General features: G+C 39.2%; 1 pseudogene; it reads right to left on the bottom strand.

The window, feature by feature from the left end:
• Positions 1–2,109: 2,109 nt before the first annotated feature.
• LOC149141111 (protein ALTERED XYLOGLUCAN 9 pseudogene) lies at positions 2,110–2,951 on the bottom strand (annotated as a pseudogene).
• Between the last annotated feature and the right edge of the window lie 6,109 nt (positions 2,952–9,060).

The raw sequence follows: 9,060 nt of genomic DNA, 5'->3' as shown, positions 1-9,060 counted from the left end.
TGGTGATGAATGAAAATTTATAAGCCACTCCTCACATGCCATGGTGATGATTCAAAAATAATAAGTGGCATTTTCCAAGGCATGGTAAGAAGGCAAGTGCATATAAGCATGAAGTAATGTTCCAGCCCTGCAATCCTGGGCTATAAGAAGATATAAAAAGAAATGAAATGATAGTTCTTGGTATAGAAGAGAGTTGTTCCTGCATTTTTAAATGGACATGGATGACTACAGTCAAATTTTAAGTTTCAACACTGGGTTTCTATGCAGATTCCACGAAAAAATGTGTAAGCATAAGCTTTTGAGCCCACACCCCTGACATTTCAGTGGTGATTGTAAATTTCTAAGTGGTGTCTTCCAAATCATAGTATGCATAACCATCTTGTGTGAACTAAGGCTTTCTCCGAAGAAAAAAAAAATGAAGTGTTGTATCCAAGAGTGCACTTGAGAACTTGTGTTGTGGAAAAGTCTATATAATTTGAACTGATGGTAGAATTGTTGATGGTGGGTACGTGGGTGAAAAATGTACTACTCTCAGAAGACAGGCTCTACAACTTCGGATGTCTTGTAGCCATTTTGGTTAATGTAATTAAAATCACATTTTGACATGAAAGGATCAAGTTAGCATACCTTGGTCGTAAGATGAATATGAGATCTGCAATTTCAATTAACATGAAATCCCAAAACTATTGAAAATAATTTTATTCTTAGTTGTATAAAGAAGTAAATTCATGTGTTCCATTAAGGATACTTCAGATTTGAAGCTCTACTAAAATTAGTGTAATTATATACTTCTATATTGGATTTTATGGTCTTGATCAAATGCAGCTTTGTCAGTGAGCACATTGAAACACTAGAGGAAATTGACATGGAATACAAAGAATTGGCCCTTCAATCTAGTATTGTGAACTGGGAGTGTGTGCCAGCATTGGGATGTGAACCTACCTTCGTTTTAGATTTGGAAGATGTTGTAATTGAGGGGCTTCCTTATGTTGGAGCAAAGGCTGTGTCAAATCTTGAGGCTCGCCAGGTATATAAAAACACTGAAAGCCATGTTCAATCTTTATGCTTACTGCTTTACTTTTTTTCATTTTGGATTACTAATGGAATTTGGGATGATAAAACCCCAAAATATTATCTGGTGTTGCAATATCTTCAGTTTTTTAGAGTGTAGCATAAACCACAGGCTATAGTTCTTTTTCATGTTCTAGCATAACTAGACTAGCGGTTGATTACATTGACACTTATTTGTTGTACAGACATTGGTTCTAAATCTGAAAAAAAACAACTAACTGTGTGAATATATAAATTTAAGCCCATACACTTGGCATTCAAACATGTTTCTTGCCAAAATCAAAATTGATAAGGGGAAACCTCCAAGCCGTGGTGACTATATCTATGTGACTAGGGGAGTTGTCTCAAGGGTAGAACTGACACAATATGTGTATGGGGCTTCTCATCTTATGGCTATATAGGTTGATGTAACTATCAACCTAGGTAACAGTGGAGGCCCAACAATTATGAAAAGGTTGCTAGTGTAGCTTTCCAAAACTTGTCCGGGGTAGATTAGCACTTAATAAAATGGAGGTGAAATACATCGAATTGAATGGCCATAGAAATAAACTATCAACATAGCAGAAAATAATAAAAATCAGTTATGCATGTGTTGCTGTGTGCAGGTGTGGGTACAAGAGCAGGTATAACATGGATGAAAATCCTTCTAAATTCATCTTCAATGATGTAGTAATTTTCCATTGTGAAGCAGGGTTTTGTCACATGATACATCACAGGTGTAGTCGATGGAGGGGTCAAAGAATCCATTCAGCTCTGATAAAAATGGAATCAAAACGTATCAAGTTGAACGTTAAAGATAACAATGATCGATGATTTGATTAAGAGGAGATCAATAAAACAAAATTGAATGGTTCAACAAAGTGAAGGGCGGGTAACATTATTCTAATGAAGAGGGTAAGCCTTCTTTCAAGAATTAGAAGGAATCGGTTATCTCTGGACCGGAAGGAATGTTAGACAATTAGTAATTTACTTTGGCCATCCAATGTCATTGAATTTGCACAAACTGATTTGGCAAGCACACTCCCCATCCACACAAGGTCAAAATTTCACTTGTTGGGACTTGACCAGAAGAGCATTCAACATTATCTGCACAGCAGCTTCATACACAGCACCCTTGTAATGCATCCCATCATCTGTGCAATCGGGTCCACAACCTCTGCTTAAGCTCTCGATGTTAAGCAGCATGAGAGGCCCTCCCGTGGACCGCAAAAGCTTGCTATTATGGAGTTCTTCGGCATAAGCAACACAGATCTCTTTGGTCATATTCTGCCTATTTACCTCTGTGTTCAACATACCATTAATTAGAATCGAAATGCCAAGCCAGAACATATGGGATGCTTGAACCACAACATGATCAGCATCAAACCCTTCGGTGCCAAAATGTGGAGACAGAGGCAGGATAGAGACAACAGAATTCTGCAATCTCCACAGTGCTTTACCATAATGACTAGCATTGGTGACGTCAAGCATATGCCAAAGTCCTGTTCCCATGACCAGAACATTCGCCAAAAATTGGTTAAATTCACTACAAAAGGTGCCCAAATAAAATCTACCTTTAGCCCTCTTTCCTCCAACACAAATTCATAATCACTATGTTGTTTGAAAAGATTCTTTGAGATGGATTCAGTGGATTACAGTATCAGTTCTAACAGTGAGAGAGCCAGGCACCGAGCCTCTGAATCCCCGACAACGGCAATCAATGAGCCATTGAGGAGATCCAGAGTATCGGTCCTGTTCAATCTTTGAAACCCACATCCAGATTCAATAGCCTGAGCATTCGAATGCCATGTTCTAGATCCATTGAATGATGAACTATTATTATCATCAAAACCCTTGTTCTCCTCCCAGTCTACTTCATGGAGGACTAACTCGCAGGGCATTGGGGAATTTGACTTATCTAAGCTAGGAGATGACGTAAACGAAGAAAAAATATCGGAAATACTTGGAAAATAGGGCATGAGATGAACCCCTACCACTAAGGTTATGAAGAGAGCCTGCGCTGAAGAAGAACACTTTGTTCCGGCTGAGGTGCCAATATGCCCTGCTGGACACCACCAACCATGGTTGCTCTTCAATTTTATTGAATTTCTGGATCCGGGCACATCTTCAAGGGCTCCAAACCAAAATAGTTCGTGTGCTCAGAGATGTTGGTCAGTACTACGACTTGCATCGATGAATGACTCGATCCTGAGATGTACTCGCACTGCGCCTTTGAAAATATGGTCAAACCAATCAAGCTTTTGCTAGTGGAAGAAATGGCAGAGTCAAACCAAATGCGAATGGAACACAGAATCCTATCATAAGTGAAGGCCAGTAGCTGTGGGTGGGGATTCGCATCAAATGACAAGGACACTTTGGGTATGAATTATGGGTTTAGTGGGTTTTGGGTCCAGATTTTGAACCAAAGCTCTGATACCATGTGTAAAGGCCTAATTCCAATTATTAGAGCTTCAATCTATTACACATTAACAGATCTATTCTTTTTTGCTGATTAAAGTAATAAAAGGAGTTTGCTGACCTTTTCACATAGCTTTAAACATTTAACATCTTATCATTTTATCATAAGCAACATAAATTAAGGTGAGTATTCCATCAACTTAATAAAAGTATTCCATGGCAAAATACCTGTTCCGGCGGTTGATGATGATACCTTTGTCTTATAGCTCCTGCTGAACGCTCCTTCTCACCGACCCAACCGGATTTACCTCCCAGCCAACTAGGAAATAAATTCATAGCCCAGGAAACCTCCACAGGTTCCCTAGCCCTCCATGCCCAAGTCCAACCAGATATAGTGTGTCCTCAAGGAGAATGTGCAAAACTAGATAATGATACTTTCCTCCTATCAAACCCAAGAAACCTCCACAGGTTTCCAAGGTCTCCCAAAATCATGACAAGGCCAAACAATCACAAACAACCCCCACAATCCTAAGCAAGACTCCAACCCCCCCCCCCCCTTTTCTTCCTTCTCCCTTCCCTTTTTATACCCTCCTTCCCTTCTCCATGTCAACCACCTCTCATTAATGTCATTAAATTCTCTTCCATCCTTACAATTGACTTCTCTTCTCCCAAGTAAGTTAGGGGTACATTTGGAAATGTGACATGAATATAAAATTGAGAATTTAATGGGAAAGGATCATGTCTTCTCCCAAGTAAATCTGAAAATTACATTTGGGAATGTGAGGTGATATATATATATATATATATATATATATATATATATATATATATATATATATATATATATATATATATATATAATTAAATGGAGCGGACTGTGTCTTCTCCCAAGTAAATGTGAGGGTACATTGGGGAATGTGAAATGTAATTACATGGAGGGGACCATGTCTTCTCCTTAGTAAATGTGAGGGTACATTGGGGAATGTGAAATGAATATATATATTGATAATAAGATGGAGAGGACTATGTCTTCTCCCAAGTAAATGTGAGGGTACATTGGGGAATGTGAGATGTAATTACATGGAGAGGACCATGTCTTCTCCTTAGTAAAGGTGAGGGTACATTAGGTAATGTGAAATTAATACATATATTTTGAAATAATGGAAGGAGACCATATCCTACCTAATATTCAATTTGAGAAGGTAAGTGGGGAATTTGAATAATGGAAATCATGAATTTTATATTAGACCAATATTTCTCAATATTTTTAGATAATGTAAACATTAACAAAATTTGTAGGATAAGATTTAAGTGGGGCATTACAGCAACACCAACTATGTCGATAGATTGATCCTTGTTCAAAATAGGTGTATATTCTGGAATGGAAGAACACAAGATAGTGTGATCGAGAGGATTACCCCAGTTCAAAGATGGAGGTTGAGGTACAAAATAAATGTGATGAGGTATGGGACTCATAACCAAGTCTATGAAAAAATCACAAGGAGCGATGTCGGGAGGATGTGACGGTTGAAAAAATGTGTGTGCATGCTCTCCCACATCACTTTGCGATGGTGGGTTTGTTTGATGAGGGGACGATAGATAGTCACTTGTGACAGTGACCATGTCCATCTTTGATTGCACAACTCCATCATCGAAGTATGTTGACCAGGTTTTAAGCTTGAACTTCTTCTTGGGATTGACAGATTGGACAAGACAGTATTTGAATATGTCCATGAAATACTGTAATTTCATCTGAATTTTCGGGGCTTCAAACACGAATAGACGAAAGTGCTCCGAAAAGTCCATGGGTGATTCGTGCGGAGCCTTCCATTGTTTTAACAAATTTTTATCAAGCACTTCAGGATCAAAATGGCGCAAAACATATTCGATTTGTTATAGCTCTGATACCACTTGTTATAGATCTAACCCAAAAATATATGATAATATAAATAAACCCAAGAATAACAAGATCAAAATAGACAGAAATGTTTCTTTATTAATCAAACCCTTAAGGTAGGGCAACACCATACATTCACTCCTTAAGGAAGGAGAACAATCCACAAGCCATATGTCTGTTCATAGAATAATCCTTGACACCTTTCAACGAGGAGTCTCTAGCCTCTATATAGGCCTCATACATACAATACCATGGGTCATTACCATGGTTCCCTCAATACCATCTATCTAATACCATGGGCTTATTAAATTTTTGTTAACTACTTGTGGTCCCTTACATGATATGGGTTAACCACCTTATTTATTACTATGGCCCATCCCATTATTACATTATTCCCTTGGGTACCTCCCTTTGTAATCCATATTATCCATCGTAGGTGTTACACTAAAATTTGTCACCATGACTATTTGCAGTTAGTATGGCTCCATCAACTATCATACTATCCTCCTTGGCAAGTCTTATACCTCTACTCTCCATGTCAAACTCCAAGAAAGAGAGAAAGTCTTTAAAAATCTATATATCTCTGGGTACGCAGTTTCTCTTAGCCTTACCTTCGTATACGCACCCCAAGTTCACAATACCTGCGTACTTGTACGCTCTGTCTGTAAAGGGGAGGGTGCGTACTCCTGTAAAGGTCAAAAGGCGCAAGTTTCACTCTAAAAAAGTTACTTGTGGTCATTTCTAGAGCATTCTAGTAGCTTGTTTGACGTGTATGGAGCGCCTCCATATGGTTCATGTATCCCTATCAAAGAGGAACTTATCCCATCAAGAGGGGAGCTATCCCATCCAAAGAGGGGATTATCCCATTGATGGTGGACCTGAATAACTTCCTCTAGAGCACTATAAATACAGGCATTGGGCCAGAGGGAGGGGAGGTTGAAAGCTGAACATTCCTAAGGGTAGATGCTGCTGGAATTAGGACTCCCTTGTAAAGCTTGAGAGGAGAGATTCCCATCCTTTCCTAGCCTTATTTGAGAGTGGGTGAGCTGATCAAAGTAAAGGAGAACTCTTGCTAGACCCTAGGAGGGACCTGCACAACACCAAGGCTCAGGTTGTAATGGTTTCTTTTGTTTCCACTTAATACAAATGAACTCATTTTTCTCAACATATTGATATTCGTGATTTGTTTCATATACTCCTTGGTCTGTATGATGGATATGTATTGTTTTATGAGTTTATCAGGTGCTATTTAATCTTTTGGCTTGTTAGTGAATGCAGGTTTCGAAGAGGAGGGGCTCATCCGGATCGGCGAGGCTGGACTACTACAAAGCGTTGGACTAAAGGTATGTTAAAATCACCTGATTACTTGTATTCTCAATGCATGTTTAGAGAAAGATAGTGTTTATTTGTCTTGTTTGTCACTAGAAAGCCTTTGCTTCTAGGGAGGTCAGTTTTGTCCGCATTATCGACTCTTTCCGCCTGACAAAATGGCGACTCCACTGGGGAATCCATTAATGTGAATGATTTTTTCCTTTGTCTGAAACTTTGGTCTGAGAAAAGTCATTTGTTTTCTGGTTTTTGGCTGTCTGACTGTGTTTTTGGGTGGGCTAGCTTAGGGTTGAATTATATTTTACCTTTTCTTAGTTTTTCTAGAAGTACGCAGCCTCTGCGTTGAGCACAGTGCATACCTGTACGCACTGCAGCTTTGTGCACAGAGCGTACACGCACCTGTGCAAACAGGTCGCCTGCGTACCCTGTCAAAATTGAGAAAATTCCAATTTTCTCCTTTTTTGCCTTTTAGATTTTAGTTTTAATTTGCTTTTTCTACCCAGATCCACTGGTTATCTGCCATCAATCTTCACCTAAGCTTGTTTCGTCAGTGTCGAGAGTTTTAGTGAAATTCATAGAGATTTTTCCCTAGGGTTTGATTTTTGCACTGGTCCTGTAGTGACTTTGGCTTTAGAGGTTGTCAAACCTTGGATCTCCCTGGTTTTGTTCAGTCTCCTTAGGAGTCGGACCTTTCATAGAATCCACCCTTGTGAGAAACCTACCTTTGTGTCTTCTCTTTGCGAATCTCGAAAAAGTTTGTTGATTGAACTTTGAATTTTATTCTTGAGAAAAAGAACAAAAGATTTTGATTTTTGTTTTTGACTGGTTTTTGGTTCTGCATTAACTAGTCCTTAGTTACATTTTGACTAAGTAAAACATCCGGGAATCATCTTTACTAGGCTTTTGCCTCGTTAGATTTAGTTTTTCGGTGCTTTTCTCTTAGATTTGCTTTTGAGTGAAATTGAGTTGATTTGATTGCCATAGCTTTTTTAACTTTGATTTCTGTTAAAGTAAGTTTTATATGCTTTATTAATTAGGAAAAAATACAAAAATATCTTTTGAAGGAAAGTTTGCTTTGGTAGCATTTGAGTCTTTGAAAGGAAAAGGAATTTTCGTGAAGTAATTAGTGGTCATGTGTTGTATGTTTTGGAAAAGATAAAGAGTTTGTTTCTTTGATTTTCATTGCCAAGAAAGTTGTCTTTATATCAATTTTGCATTCTCCAACTCTCTTAGCTAGGGAATTCATTGAAAAAGAAAATTAGTATAAATCATCCTAAGTGCATCTTTTTAGTGGATTTCAGTCGAGTCTACACACCATCAGTTTCATCTTCACTACCTTTTGTCTTAAAGAAAAGCCATAAAAATTAACGCTTAAAGTAAAATCAACTTAGTAACATTTTATTTACTAGGGCTCTGAAACACCAATATAGATCAGGCTAGTGTCTTGGAGTAGGAGAGTAATTAACTCTCGAAGACAGTAAAACCAAACAAGTAGCTCATCTTGTGGTAGGATAAATCCAACTGTTTCATTTGTACTCTGGGAAAGCTCCTCTTAAAGGAGAAGCACGAGACCGTGTCCGAAACAGTGAGGGGATCAATCCTCCTTCATTGGGAAAGACGCCAGATACGCACGTACTACAAACGGTAAACCTCGGATTATTGTCGAGGAGCCTGGGGTCACTTGTCGGTAAACCTTGGATTATTGTCAAGGAGCCGGCAAGGGGATTGAGCTTGTTACTCTGCCCTTGCGTGCTATCGGGTCGTAGACTGTTCCCCCAGGTATATTTGTTGCTGTTGGTAACCTTATTGACCATTATCTTTAGGATTCTACTGAGGTGACAGTGGAGGGAAGATCCCACTATACCTGGAGCAGACGTCGGCTAGACTCACTTGGATTTTCCAGGGGGTTCACTTCACTCGAGACGGTTAAAGTGGAGGAACTTGTGCCGGTCTATTCATTAAGCAGGTTGCCGGGGTAACTGTTCCACCCACCACTTCTGTACTGAATTCGGCGATGTTGGGTTTCATCTCCAACTAGTGTTTTCGGTCCGGAAGGCTACTGTTTGTGTATGGTTTGACGCCCTAGATTCTTTAGGCATGTGATTCAAATTTGTTTGGTTCTTTAGAGACTTTAAGTGGTTTGCTTTGAGATTTTACTTTGTTTGCGTGTGCAGTAGTTAAAAGTTTTTAACTATGGCTGAATTACCGAGACAGTCCCGTAGACTTCGGGGCAAGTCTCCTGAGATTGTTACCATGGCCGATTTGTTGAGGAAGTCCCGTAGACTTCGGGGCGAACCTCCTGAAGAGGTTCCGGGTCATTACGAAGGTTTGAAAGTCCTTGTAACTCCTAGTGGCAGTAAAGTAGG

Source organism: Pinus tabuliformis, chromosome X (assembly GCF_031772625.1).
Source record: "Pinus tabuliformis cultivar Carrire ecotype Pingquan chromosome X, CPIR1, whole genome shotgun sequence".
NCBI classification, from domain to species: Eukaryota; Viridiplantae; Streptophyta; class Pinopsida; order Pinales; family Pinaceae; genus Pinus; species Pinus tabuliformis.
Note: the sequence above shows the minus strand (reverse complement) of the source record. Positions and strands in the feature narration are given on the sequence as shown.